Raw genomic sequence first — 12,714 nt, 5'->3', positions numbered from 1 at the left:
GAAAATGTCCAAATTGGGCCCAATTATCCATTTTCTCTCCCTGGTGTCATGTGACTCATTAATGGCAGGTGTGTTAAATTTGGTGTTATCACTCTCACTCTCTCATACTGGTCACTGGAAGTTCAGCATGGCACCTCATGGCAAAGAACTTTCTGAGGATCTGAAAAAAAGAATTGTTGCTCTACATAAAGATGGAGTAGGCTATAAGAAGATTGCAAAGACCCTGAAACTGAGCTGCAGCACAGTGGCCAAGATCATACAGCGGTTTAACAGAACGGGTTCTACTCAGAACAGGTCGACCAAAGAAGTTGAGTGCACATGCTCAGCGTCATATCCAAAGGTTGTCTTCGGAAAATAGACATATGAGTGCTGCCAGAATTGCTGCAGAGGTTGAAGGGGAGGGGGGTCAGCCTGTCAGTGCTCAGACCATATGCCGTACACTGCATCAAATTGGTCTGCATGGCTGTCATTCCAGAAGGAAGCCCCTTCTAAAGATGGTGCACAAAAAAGCCCACAAACAGTTTGCTGACAACAAACAGACTAAGGACATGGATTACTGGAACCATGTCCTGTGGTCTGATGAGACCAAGATAAACTTATTTGGTTCAGATGGTGTCAAGTGTGTGTGGCGGCAACCAGGTGAGGAGTACAAAGACAAGTGTGTCTTGCCTACAGTCAAGCATGGTGGTGGGAGTGTCATGGTCTGGGGCTGCATGAGTGCTGCCAGCACTGGGGAGCTACAGTTCATTGAGGGAACCGTGAATGCCAACATGTACTGTGACATACTGAAGCAGACCATGATCTGCTCCCTTCGGAGACTGGGCAGTATTCCAACATGATAACGACCCCAAACACACCTCCAAGACGACCATTGCTTCACTAAAGAAGCTGAGGGTAAAGTTGATGGACTGGCCAAGCATGTCTTCAGACTTAAACCCTATCGAGCATCTGTGGGGCATCCTCAAATGGAAGGTGGAGGAGTGCAAGGTCTCTAACATCCACCAGCTCTGTGATGTCGTCTTGGAGGAGTGGAAGAGGACTCCAGTGGCAACCTGTAAAGCTCTGGTGAACTCCATACCCAAGAGGGTTAAGGCAGTGCTGGAAAAAAATGATGGCCACACAAAATATTGACACTTTGGGCCCAGTTTGGACAGTTTCACTTAGGGGTGTACTCACTTTTGTTGCCAGCAGTTTAGACATTAATGGCTGTGTTTTGAGTTATTTGAGGGGACAATTTAAACTGTTATACAAGCTGTACACTCACTACTTTACATTGTAGCAAAGTGTCATTTCTTCAGTGTTGTCACATGAAAACATATAATAAAATATTTACAAAAATGTGAGGGGTGTACTCACTTCTGTGAGATACTGTATTATCCTCTTCACGCCAGAAGGTAAACAAATCTTAACACCTGAAACCAGCTTTACTACTTTGACAAGTGTTAGCAACTACTCAGTTAAAACCGAACACATATTAATTACACAGCTTGTGTGGGCTGATTAAGGTGGTAACTAAACTTATCTGCAATTAATTAACCTCAGAACCTGTTGTGACAGTAGGCAGGTGAAATCACCTGGTTGCGTCCTGGATGGACGATACATTTGTCCAAGGTTCAGACTTTATGGAGATTTGTTCCACTAGAGGGAAGTGCTGAGTCCTTCAGCACTGAGGTAATGAGCCCAGCTGAAGGTAGTGGGCTCATTAAGGCTGGTATAAAACTGCCCCGCTTGCTTAGGGAGTTGCTCCAACCTGGATCCAGATCTGTGCCTGAGCTGACTGGGGAGCAAACATCTTGTCTGTGTGCAGGGAGACCAAAGCCTGTGTGGCTAGCCTCCAACCACTAGCAACTAGGTATAGCATCAGGCTGTACCTAGTGGGTAGCCAGGGAAAGCTGTTGGTACAGTAAGTAGCCAAGTTGGCCAGGATTTAATTTGATGATTCTTTTTGGTTTGACATTTTCTGTACATATTGTAAATAAACTGCACCTTTTTGTTTTTTCACCTCCACTGTTATTGTGCTGTGCCTATTTTTTTGTGTTGTGCACCCATCCAGGGGGTCACACACACCCACTGCCAAGCTAAACCCATTACACTGTGTAATTAATATGTGTTAAAGGGATGAGGTGGCAACCCTACCAGCAGCCCATCTGACAAACCTGGTTGAATGAAAGTTACTGCAAGCACCTACAAGAACACAAGTATAGATACTATGAACGTGGACCGTTTAGTGGTAAATTAACTCAGTGTATTGTTATGGGTTACAATAAAAAGTGGTTTGAGCATACAGTAAATGAACACACAGATGATAGGCTCAGACACAGTCCTCTAGACAGTGTAATTACTATGCTATGGTAACTTAGTATAGAGTTCTGTACCACTAGACTGGGATTAACTCATGAATCAGCAAAGTCAACAATAAACAGTGCATATAAGTATTAACTGCCATGTGATTAATAATACTAGAACTAGTCTACAGTGCACTCTGGAAGCATGGTTAGGATATGGTTCAACATCCCCTGAGAGGTACCTCTTAACATAAGCAATAGGTGGAGGTCTCTGTGTAGCAGCTGTCAGTCTTCAGCCAGCTAGCGCTGGGATCCCAGTTGTACCGTTGGTGCACATGAGAATAGTCCCAGTCAAGCCTGCAAGCAGTAACAAGGCTACTAGAAGGCTGTCAGTTCCTAAAGGGCTCCGTCTCTCTGTTAGCAGATAGTAAATCCCAACAGCAGCAGCTCAGCAGTCCCAGTGATATTGCAGCTCACCGTCTAGTCACACACAGCGATTAGTCCACTCTCCACTTTGCACCCAGGTGACTCTGGCTGTCTACACATCTGGACTCAGCACTCCAGATCCCACTCAGGCCGCCATTATGCTGCTGTGTCCTCTACAGCCTGGATAAATGCAACTCTTTTCCCTCCCCTGGCAATCTTCCTTTGACATGGTGATATAGCCAGTAAGTCTAATGTTTTTCAACAGAACAAGCTGCCCTGCAGATGTAGCAGACAGAGGTTTGAGACAAACCATTTACCACTGACAGGTGTGCTTACAATGATCAGCTTTTACTTATGCATGTAAAACCTTTATCCCAACAGGAAAAAAACTGTTGCTGTAACTAATTATAAGGTGTGAGCTGGAGTTTGGCTTCAATTTGTTAGCGTATTTAAATCTTCTAGTACAGCTAACACTCCCCACCCCTAGACTGACAATGCTGCTCTCCAAAGGTATCACTGTGCTCCTTCATCCAGTCAGGAGGCACTGTAATAAAGTATGTTACTGGCCAGATCCCCAGGTGAAAACAGAAGGGGAAACCTAAAAAAGGAAAACTAATGCTGCCACCACATCTACAGATTGGTAAACTGCAATGTATTTAATTTCTTAAATTATTTATTTAAGATTTTCAGGGTACATAGAAAAGGATGCATGCACAATAAATTGATGCTAAGTCTATGGGGTCAACATACATAGCAGGGGCACACATAGGCCTAAAAAAAGAACAAAAACTACCAGAACAATAACAACGAAATCAATATCCAGATTACATTTTTAGTTTTAGGTTTAATATTGCTTTAAGGAGATCCCCCCCGCCCTGTTTGTTCTACCATTATCACCAAAAGTGAAAGTGAAAGAAAATTCCATATTTTAGATTGTCACCAGAACAGAAATAGAGAAGAAATCTTCCAATGGGGACACTAATTCTGGTGTCCCTGGTAAGAACTAGAGATTCCCTTACTTTAGAAGAATTTCCTCTCTTTTCCTGTTTCAGGACAGGAAGTTAAGGGAAATCTCCACAATGGGACACAGATGATACAAAGAAAATCACTCAATGCCCCATCAACACAGTCAGTGTTGAAGGGGGAATCTCTCCTGTGGAGCCATTATGGTTCCCTGGCAGGGGGAACCATCCCCTTTGTGAAAACACAGTTATTACTGCTATCAATCAACTTGGGTACATTTAGCATCCCCATACATGGTTTGAATCTCAGCAAGTCCCTGCTGTACCAGTTGAGATTCCACCCCTTCTATGTCCGGCTTTATACTCCTAATCCCAGCACTGCTAGACCAAACTGATAACCTCTATGCCACCACTGAATTCCTTTTCTCTAGAATTTCCACAAAAGTCAGCAAAAATTTGACAAGGTTTAGATTCCTAATTATATATCATTTTCTGTATCCCCAGTGCAGAGATTTTCCCTCACGTCCTGTCCCACAAACACAAGAATTGAAAGTAAGCCTTCCCTAAATGAGAGGAAATTCCAAAGTTAATGGCAGTGTTTCTCAACCTTCGAGTTGCCAAGCGACAGCCAAGTAACCATAAGGATTTACAGAAGACCTGTAAAGAAGAGTGGACCAAAATCCCTCCTGAGATGTGTGCAAACCTGGTGACCAACTGGATGAAACGTCTTACCTCTGTGTTTGTCAACAAGGGTTTCTCCACCAAGTACTAAGTCATGTTTTGCTTGGGGATCAAATACTTATTTTACTCACTGAACTGCAACTCAATTTATAACATTTGTATCGTGGTTTTTTTTCTGGATTTTTGGTTGATATTCTGTCTCTATCATTTAAAATACACCTATGATAAAAATTATAGACCCTTCATTTCTTTGTAAGTGGGCAAATGTACAAAATCTGCAGGGGATCAAATAATTATTTGCCTCACTGTAGATACCAAACATGTCAAGCCTTAAAATTGTGTGCCCGTGAAATAGTGACAAACTTTGGTACCCTAAATTTTCCACAGGTACAACTTTGAAAGCCCATAAAACTCATCAGTTTAAAGTTAACTGTGAATATGGGCCTAGAATTATATCTTACTCCAATGTGCATGGTGATATGTAACGTGTAGCACAAGGAATGCTTTTGTACCTAGGCGCCTCTGATGTGTGCACTTACAGTATATGTGTGCAGGACGAGCTCAAATTTTTAACTTTTTTTTTTTAAGTGCTTGTGGGTAACTTTAATTTTTTCCACTTTTTTTTTCACTGAAACTTTATTTATAAGGGCAGCACAGTGGCTAAATGGTTAGCACTTCCGCCTGGCAGTACTAGGGTCATTGGTTCAAATCCCAACCACCTGCCTGGAGTTTGCATGTTCTCCCTGAACGTGTATGGGTTTCCTCTGGGTACTCTGGTTTCCTCCCACACTCCAAAGACATGCTGGTAGGTTAATTGGATCCTGTCTAAATTGGCCCGTGTATTGTTATGTATGAATGTGAGTTAGGGACCTTAGATTGTACACCCCTTCAGGGTTAGGGACTGATGTGAATGTACAATATATATATATCTAAAGCACTGCAGAAAATTGACAGCTCTCTATAAGTACCTGAAATAAATAAATAATAAATAAATGTATATTACATAGGGGACCAACTATCCCCTATTTGACATAATGTTGTTGTGACAGGTTCTCTTAACTTAAACATTTAGGGTCTTAAGACCCCTAATGTCTCATCTGCCCTTCAATGAAGCTAATGGAGTGCAGATTGTGCTTTACTAGCTTCTTCCCTGGCCACTTGACAGCAGAAACAGGACGTGATGTTATACATGTTGTTTCCTGGATTTTACTAGGTTGGTGAAAAGACTTTTTCTAGACTTGGTGGCTAGTCATAAGAATGACCCCCTAAAGGGCTGGTCAGAACACCACTCTAACAGACAGATAAAAAGATCATTGTGTTCATACATCTGGCTCTGCTAAGTTGGGTTTACCTATGTAGGCACCCCCACTGCTCAAGGACCCCCAAGCAACTAGTGGAGGAGCCCTGGTTGAGAATGGCTAGGTTTAAATCCCATTTTTTGTTAGCATTAAACTAGGGGAAGGGTTAAAATAATTGTCCACACTCGGAGAGATTCACCCTCTCTATTGGTCCTAGTGAGCATCGTTATCAAAACTAATGGAGAAATATCCAAAATGTTGCATTGATACCAAAAAAAGGGGAAACCTTCCCACAGGGACTAGTGATAACTTAGAGAGAATCTCCCTTTCTTTGGGGATTTCTTCACACCTTGTTGTGTGTACAGGACAAGAAGTGAAGAGAATTCTCCCCAATGTTACATTGGCAGCAAAATAGACAAATGTTTTAACCATTTCTTTCTCTATTTTATACTAAAAAAAATGGCTTCAGATATACAGTTGTTTTCAAAATAATAGCAGTGTGTTGAAAAAAGTGAATAAAGCTCAAAATCCTTCTAATAGCTTTTATTTCCATACACACAAATGCATTGGGAACACTACACATTCTATTCCAAATCAAAACATGAAGAAAAATAGATCAAATTTGTGTTGTTCCTCTAAAAAAAATTGAAGAAAAGTGAATATTAGACTGTTCAAAAAATAGCAGTGTTTGTATTCTTCTTTACAAACTGAAACATTCACTATATAATCTGAAATATGTTTGAAGATTTTGCTTTCCTTTGAATCACTTAATGAATATTTTCTTGTATAAGCACTGTTTCTGAGAACTGCTGTACATCTGTGTTGCATGGAGTCAATCAACTTCTGGCCCCTGTGAACAGGTATTCCAGCCCAGGATGATTGGACTACATTCCACAGTTCTTCTCTATTTCTTGGTTTTGCCTCAGAAACTGCATTTTTGATGTCACCCCACAAGTTTTCTATTGGATTAAGATCCGAGGATTGGGCTGGTCACTCAATAACATCAATCTTGTTGGTCTGGAACCAAGATGTTGCACATTTCTGGTGTGTTTGGGGTCGTTGTCTTGTTGGAACACCCATTTCAAGGGCATTTCCTCTTCAGCATAAGGCAGCATGACCTCTTCAAGTATTCTGATGTATTCAAACTGATCCATGATCCCTGATATGTGATAAATAGGCCCAACACCATAGTATGAGAAACATCCCCATATCATGATGCTTGCACCACCATGCTTCACTGTCTTCACAGTGTACTGTGGCTTGAAATCAGTGTTTGGGGGTCGTCTGACAAACTGTCTCCGACCACTAGACCCAAAAAGAACAATCTTACTTTCATCAGTCCACAAAATGTTGCGCCATTTCTCTTTAGGCCAGTCAATGTGCTCTTTGGCAAATTGTAACCTCTTCAGCATGTCTTTTATTCAACAGTGGGACTTTGCGGGGCCTTCTTGCAGATAGCTTGGCTTCACATAGGCATCTTCTAATTGTAACAGTACTCACAGGGAACTTTACACCTTCTTTGATCTTCCTGGAGCTGATTGTCGGCTGAGTCCTTGCCATTTTGGCTATTCTTCTATCCATTCGAATGGTAGTTTTTCGCTTTCTTCCACGTCTTTCAGGTTTTGGTTGCCATTTTAAAGCATTTGCGATCATTTTAGCTGAGCAGCCTATCATTTTCTGCACTTCTTTATATGTTTTCCCCTCTCCAATCAACTTTTTAATCAAGGTACGCTGTTCTTCTGAACAATGTCTGGAACGACCCATTTTCCTCAGAATTTCAGAGAGAAATGCACTGTAACCAGCATGTACAACATTTGCTGCCTTCCTTCCTTAAATAAGGGCAATAATTGCCACCTGTTTTTCAAAGAATGAATGACCTCACTAATAGAACTCCACACTGCTATTATTTTGAACACGCCCCTTTCAATTAGTGATTCAATTACACATAATCAGCAGCATGCATGTCATGACTGTTGGGTCTGTTGGATTTCTATTACTCTACTACACCTGCTAGGAAATTATTTGCCATGTAGAAATATTATTTCTACCAAAAACAGTGATTGATCAGGTTAGTGATGCCTGACTGCTATTATTTTGAACACAACTGTACTTTAATCCTCAAAGTTTTATCCCAGTTCTGCATGAACCCAGCAGGGTTAGAGAAATAGGAAATATTGATATCCCGATGAGGTGGGAGTCCCAGGCATCCTAAAGTTCCAATTACTGATTTGCTCTTTGAGAAAGCATTGAAGACAGCGTGAAACATTTAAGAGCCTTTATTCCTATGTTTATGCTAATGGGATTAATGTGCTGTTCACACATATACCTGGTGTGAGATCTCCATTTAGGAATTTAAAGCTGAAGTGAAATTTGCCTATATTATACTTTCTCTGATTTCATTCCACACAGCAAGATGCTAATTAAATTTTTAAATGAAACCTTTTTTTTCCCATTGCATACTTTATTTAAAGCATCTGTGTTTCTCTATACAATACAGGCAGATCATGGCTGGGGGGGGGGGGGGGGCTGGCAGGGTGCTGTACATAGCTTCCTGAACACATCACAGCACCTTGCTTTAGTACTCCTATCAAGTCCTCCACCCTACTGAAAGCAGTAGGCAGGCTTGTGGGAGGAGTTATGCAAATAAGAAAATGGCTTGGTGGGCGTTACTAGGCAGACTACATTTGCATACAGACCAGGTAATACCCACATGTGATTCTGAGCCTCCATGACTGAAAGAACTGAAATCCAAAGAAATAAAGAGGCAGGACAGGGACAGACAGGTAGAGGTAGATGATGCTGGATGTCCTCCAGCCAGGAAATGTGATGGGCTCTGTCTAACTCACTGCGGTTTCTAATGCAAACTGTGAGAAGCTCCCAGTGTGCAGTGGAGTTAGAGGAAGCAATCTCAGCACAGGAGAGGAGCCTGTATATCTGAGACTGAAAAAGTAAATCCTAGGTAGTTCTCTTTGTTTAATTAACCCGGTATGTACTGTGCAGGCAGATCTCCAATATCAATTGTAACTACGTTTGAACAAAGTGTGACCTAACAAAGGGTTAAGGTGTAGGGGCTGGACTGCTTGCATTATATGTTAATGAGGAGAGACATGGCTGCTGTTAGAAATCATGGGGCCCCATACAGCCTATCTGATGCACCCTTCCCCCCCCGAAAATATCAAAGTATATTTTCACTAAAAATATTATTAGTGGACAAAAACAAAACAAAATTCCTGCTGACTATAAAAGAGATAACTGCATTGAGCTAATACATAAAGCTCTGTGTGATGATCACATGGGTGCTATTACCTGTACAGTGGGAATCAGTGGTTAGCCTATGTTATGCCATGGGGATGCAGCAGCTGTATGAACATAGGGCCATAATTGCAGCTGTGATCATACAGCTGCTGCATCCCTTAGAGCAGGGGTCTCCAAACTTTTGAAACAAAGGGCCAGTTTACTGACCTTCAAACTTTTGGGGGGCTGGATTGTGGTCAGTGGGAGTAGAAAATGCCTTGGCATCAGTGAGAGTCAACAAGACCCTAGGCTTGGTGGTCAGTGGGTGGAGCAATGCCCCATCGTTGGTGTCAGTGGAATAATTAGTTTCCTATTTCTGGTTTGAGTGGGAAGAACAGTCCCCTGTCACTGGTAACAGTGGAAGAAACAGTGCTCCGTCGCTGGTATCAGTGGAAGGAACATTGCCCCGTCATTGGTATCAGAGGAAGGAAGAGTGCCCCGTCGCTGGTATCAGTGGGAGGAACAGTGCCCCGTCATTGGTATCAGTGGGAGGAACAGTGCCCCGTCGCTGGTATCAGTGGAAGGAAAAGTGCCCCGTCGCTGGTATCAGTGGAAGGAACAGTGCCCCGTCGCTGGTATCAGTGGAAGGAACAGTGCCCCGTCGCTGGTATCAGTGGAAGGAAAAGTGCCCCGTCGCTGGTATCAGTGGAAGGAACAGTGCCCCGTCGTTGGTATCAGTGGAAGGAACAGTGCCCCGTCGCTGGTATCAGTGGAAGGAACATTCCCCCGTCGTTGGTATCAGTGGAAGGAACAGTCCCCCGTCGCTGGTATCAGTGGAAGGAACAGTCCCCCGTCGCTGGTATCAGTGGAAGGAACAGTGCCCCGTCATTGGTATCAGTGGAAGGAACAGTCCCCCATCGCTGGTATCAGTGGAAGGAACAGTCCCCCGTCGCTGGTATCAGTGGAAGGAACAGTCCCCCGTCGCTGGTATCAGTGGAAGGAACAGTCCCCCGTCGCTGGTATCAGTGGAAGGAACAGTGCCCCGTCGCTGGTATCAGTGGAAGGAAAAGTGCCCCGTCGCTGGTATCAGTGGAAGGAAAAGTGCCCCGTCGCTGGTATCAGTGGAAGGAACAGTCCCCTGTCATTGGTATCAGTGGAAGGAAAAGTCCCCTGTCGTTGGTATCAGTGGAAGGAACAGTCCCCCGTCGCTGATATCAGTGGAAGGAACTGTAACCATGATTTACTATGCTTCGTTGGTGAATGGATGCAGAACTGATCTGTGCCCTCAGCAGCTTCCACCAGGAGAAGAGAGGAAGCTGGCGGTGCTGAGGGGGAAAGGGTACAAGAGGGTCCCAGACAGTGGGAGGGGGAGATTGGGGGTGGCGCAGATACTGAAACCGATCCCCCTGCAGCGCAGCCAGAGGGAGGGAGTGGAGCAAAAGCCAGCAGCTCTGCAGGGGGTTCCACAAAAGTATCAGTTTCAGCCTTTAAGAAATAAGACAGTACAGCTATCCCTCCTACTCGGCAGGTGCCTGGACCCCCCCCCCCTCCCACTTTGGAAATGATGGGACCCGGGCCTGGCACAGGAGGGCCAGATGTGGTACCTTATCAGTGGCCCTGAGAACAGACCTAGGACAGGTACATTCTAACGTTGTTCAGAAAAACTTGAAGTCAGCCATGACACCTCCTCTCAAAAAACATCTAAAAGGTCAGAAATATTTTTTAAAAAAAAATTTTAAAGGTATGCTTTCTGAATGTAAACACAGAATAAACATGTTTTTCTCAAATCTGACTGCAAAAATGGAAATATACATTACAGATCATTAAAACTGCGCAGCATTCAGATCTGTAAAATTGGAAAAGAAAAATCTGCATTGGAGGTCAGTATTTTATGAGTACACGCATGTAAACAAGAATGCACATACAGTTGCAAGAAAAAGTATGTGAACCCCTTGGGATTACGTGGAGTTTTGCATGAATTGGGCATAAAATGTGCTCTGAACGTCATCTAAGTCACAACAATAGAAGAACACAGTCTGCTGAACATAATACTACACAAACATTAGATGTTGCCATGGTTTAATTGCACATAACATGTAAACATTCACAGTGCAGGGAGGAAAAAGTATGTGAGGCCCTAGCTTAGTGACTTCTCCCAGAGCTAATTGGAGCCAGGAGTGAGCCAACCTTGACTCCAATCAGTGTGATGATATTGGATGTGTTGCTGACAGCTGTCCTGCCCTTAAAAAACACACACCTCTTTTGAGTTTACTGGTTTCAAGAAGCACTGTCTGATGTGAACCATGCCTCACAGAAAAGAGCTCTCAGAAGACCTACGATCAAGAATTGTTGACTTGCATGAAGCTGGAAAGGGTTACAAAAGTATCTCCAAAAGCCTTGATGTTCATGTGTCCACGGTAAGACAGACTGTCTACAAATGGAGAAAGTTTAGCACTGTTGCTACTCTCCCTAGGCGTGGTCGTCCTGTAAAAATGACTGCAAGAGCACAGCGCAGAATGCTGCATGAGGTAAAGAAGAATCCCAGAGTGTCAGCTAAAGACCTACAGAAATCTCTGGCACATGCTAACATTTTTGTTGACACATCTACAATAAGGAAAACATTAAACAAGAATGGAGTACATGGGAGGACACCACGGAGGAAGCCATTGCTGTCCAAAAAGAATATTGTAGCACGTTTGAAGTTTGCAAAAGAGCGCCTGGATGTTCTACAGCACTACTGGCAAAATATACTGTGGACAGATGAAACCAAGATTGAGTTGTTTGGGAAGAACACACAACACTATGTGTGGAGAAAAAAAGGCACAGCACACCAACATCAAAACCTCATCCCCACTGTAAAACATGGTGGAGGGAGCATCATGGTTTGGGGCTGCTTTGCTGCCTCAGGACCTGGACGGATTGTTGTCATTGATGGGAAAATTAATTCCAGAGTTTATCAAGACATTTTGCAGGAAAACGTACGACCATCTGTCCGCCAACTGAAGCTCCGCAGAGGATGGGTGATGCAACAGGAAAATGACCCAAAGCATACAAGTAATTCAACAAAACAATGGCTGCAACAGCACAGAATACGCCTTCTGGAGTGGCCCAGTCAGAGTCCTGACCTCAACCCGATTGAAATGCTGTGGCATTACCTTAAGAAAGCGATTCACACCAGACATCCCAAGAATATTGCTACACTGAAACAGTTTTGTGAAGAGGAGTGGTCCAAAATTACTCCAGATCGTTGTGCAGGTCTGATCTGCAACTACAGGAAACGTTTGGTTGAGGTTATTGCTGCCAAAGGAGGGTCAACCAGTTATTAAGTCCAAAGGTTCACATACTTTTTCCTCCCTGCACTGTGAATGTTTACATGTTATGTGCAATTAAACCATGGCAACATCTAATGTTTGTGTAGTATTATGTTCAGCAGACTGTGTTCTTCTATTGTTGTGACTTAGATGAAGTTCAGAGCACATTTTATGCCCAATTCATGCAAAACTCCACGTAATCCCAAGGGGTTCACATACTTTTTCTTGCAACTGTATATATTGAACCCTACAGACTAAGACTGGGACGCCATTAAAGTTCATGTGCGTGGAAAGGCAGGCCAACCAATACTTTTGTCAATATTATTATTATTCAGGATTTATATAGCGCCAACATTTTGCTCAGCACTTTACAATATAATGGGAGACAATACAGCAACAATACAATTCAATACAAGAGGGATAGGAGGGCAATATAGGGTAGTTGTACTAGTCCAAGCTGGACCAATGTAATTATGCAATAAAAAAAATATACCTGGAGTTCAGCTTCAATGTCTTT

At 43.0% G+C, this 12,714-nt stretch overlaps 1 protein-coding gene across 3 annotated transcripts in view; it reads right to left on the bottom strand.

The window, feature by feature from the left end:
- SYT16 (synaptotagmin 16) overlaps nucleotides 1-12,714 on the bottom strand; it is a 141,507-nt gene that overhangs the window by 121,937 nt on the left and 6,856 nt on the right. The window lies entirely within an intron of this gene.

The sequence above is a fragment of the Staurois parvus genome, unplaced genomic scaffold (assembly GCF_062004578.1).
Source record: "Staurois parvus isolate SC_StPar_1 unplaced genomic scaffold, SC_StPar_1.0 ptg000426l, whole genome shotgun sequence".
Taxonomy (NCBI): Eukaryota; Metazoa; Chordata; class Amphibia; order Anura; family Ranidae; genus Staurois; species Staurois parvus.
The sequence above is the reverse complement of the archived record's forward strand: the minus strand, read 5'-3'. Positions and strand labels throughout refer to the sequence as shown.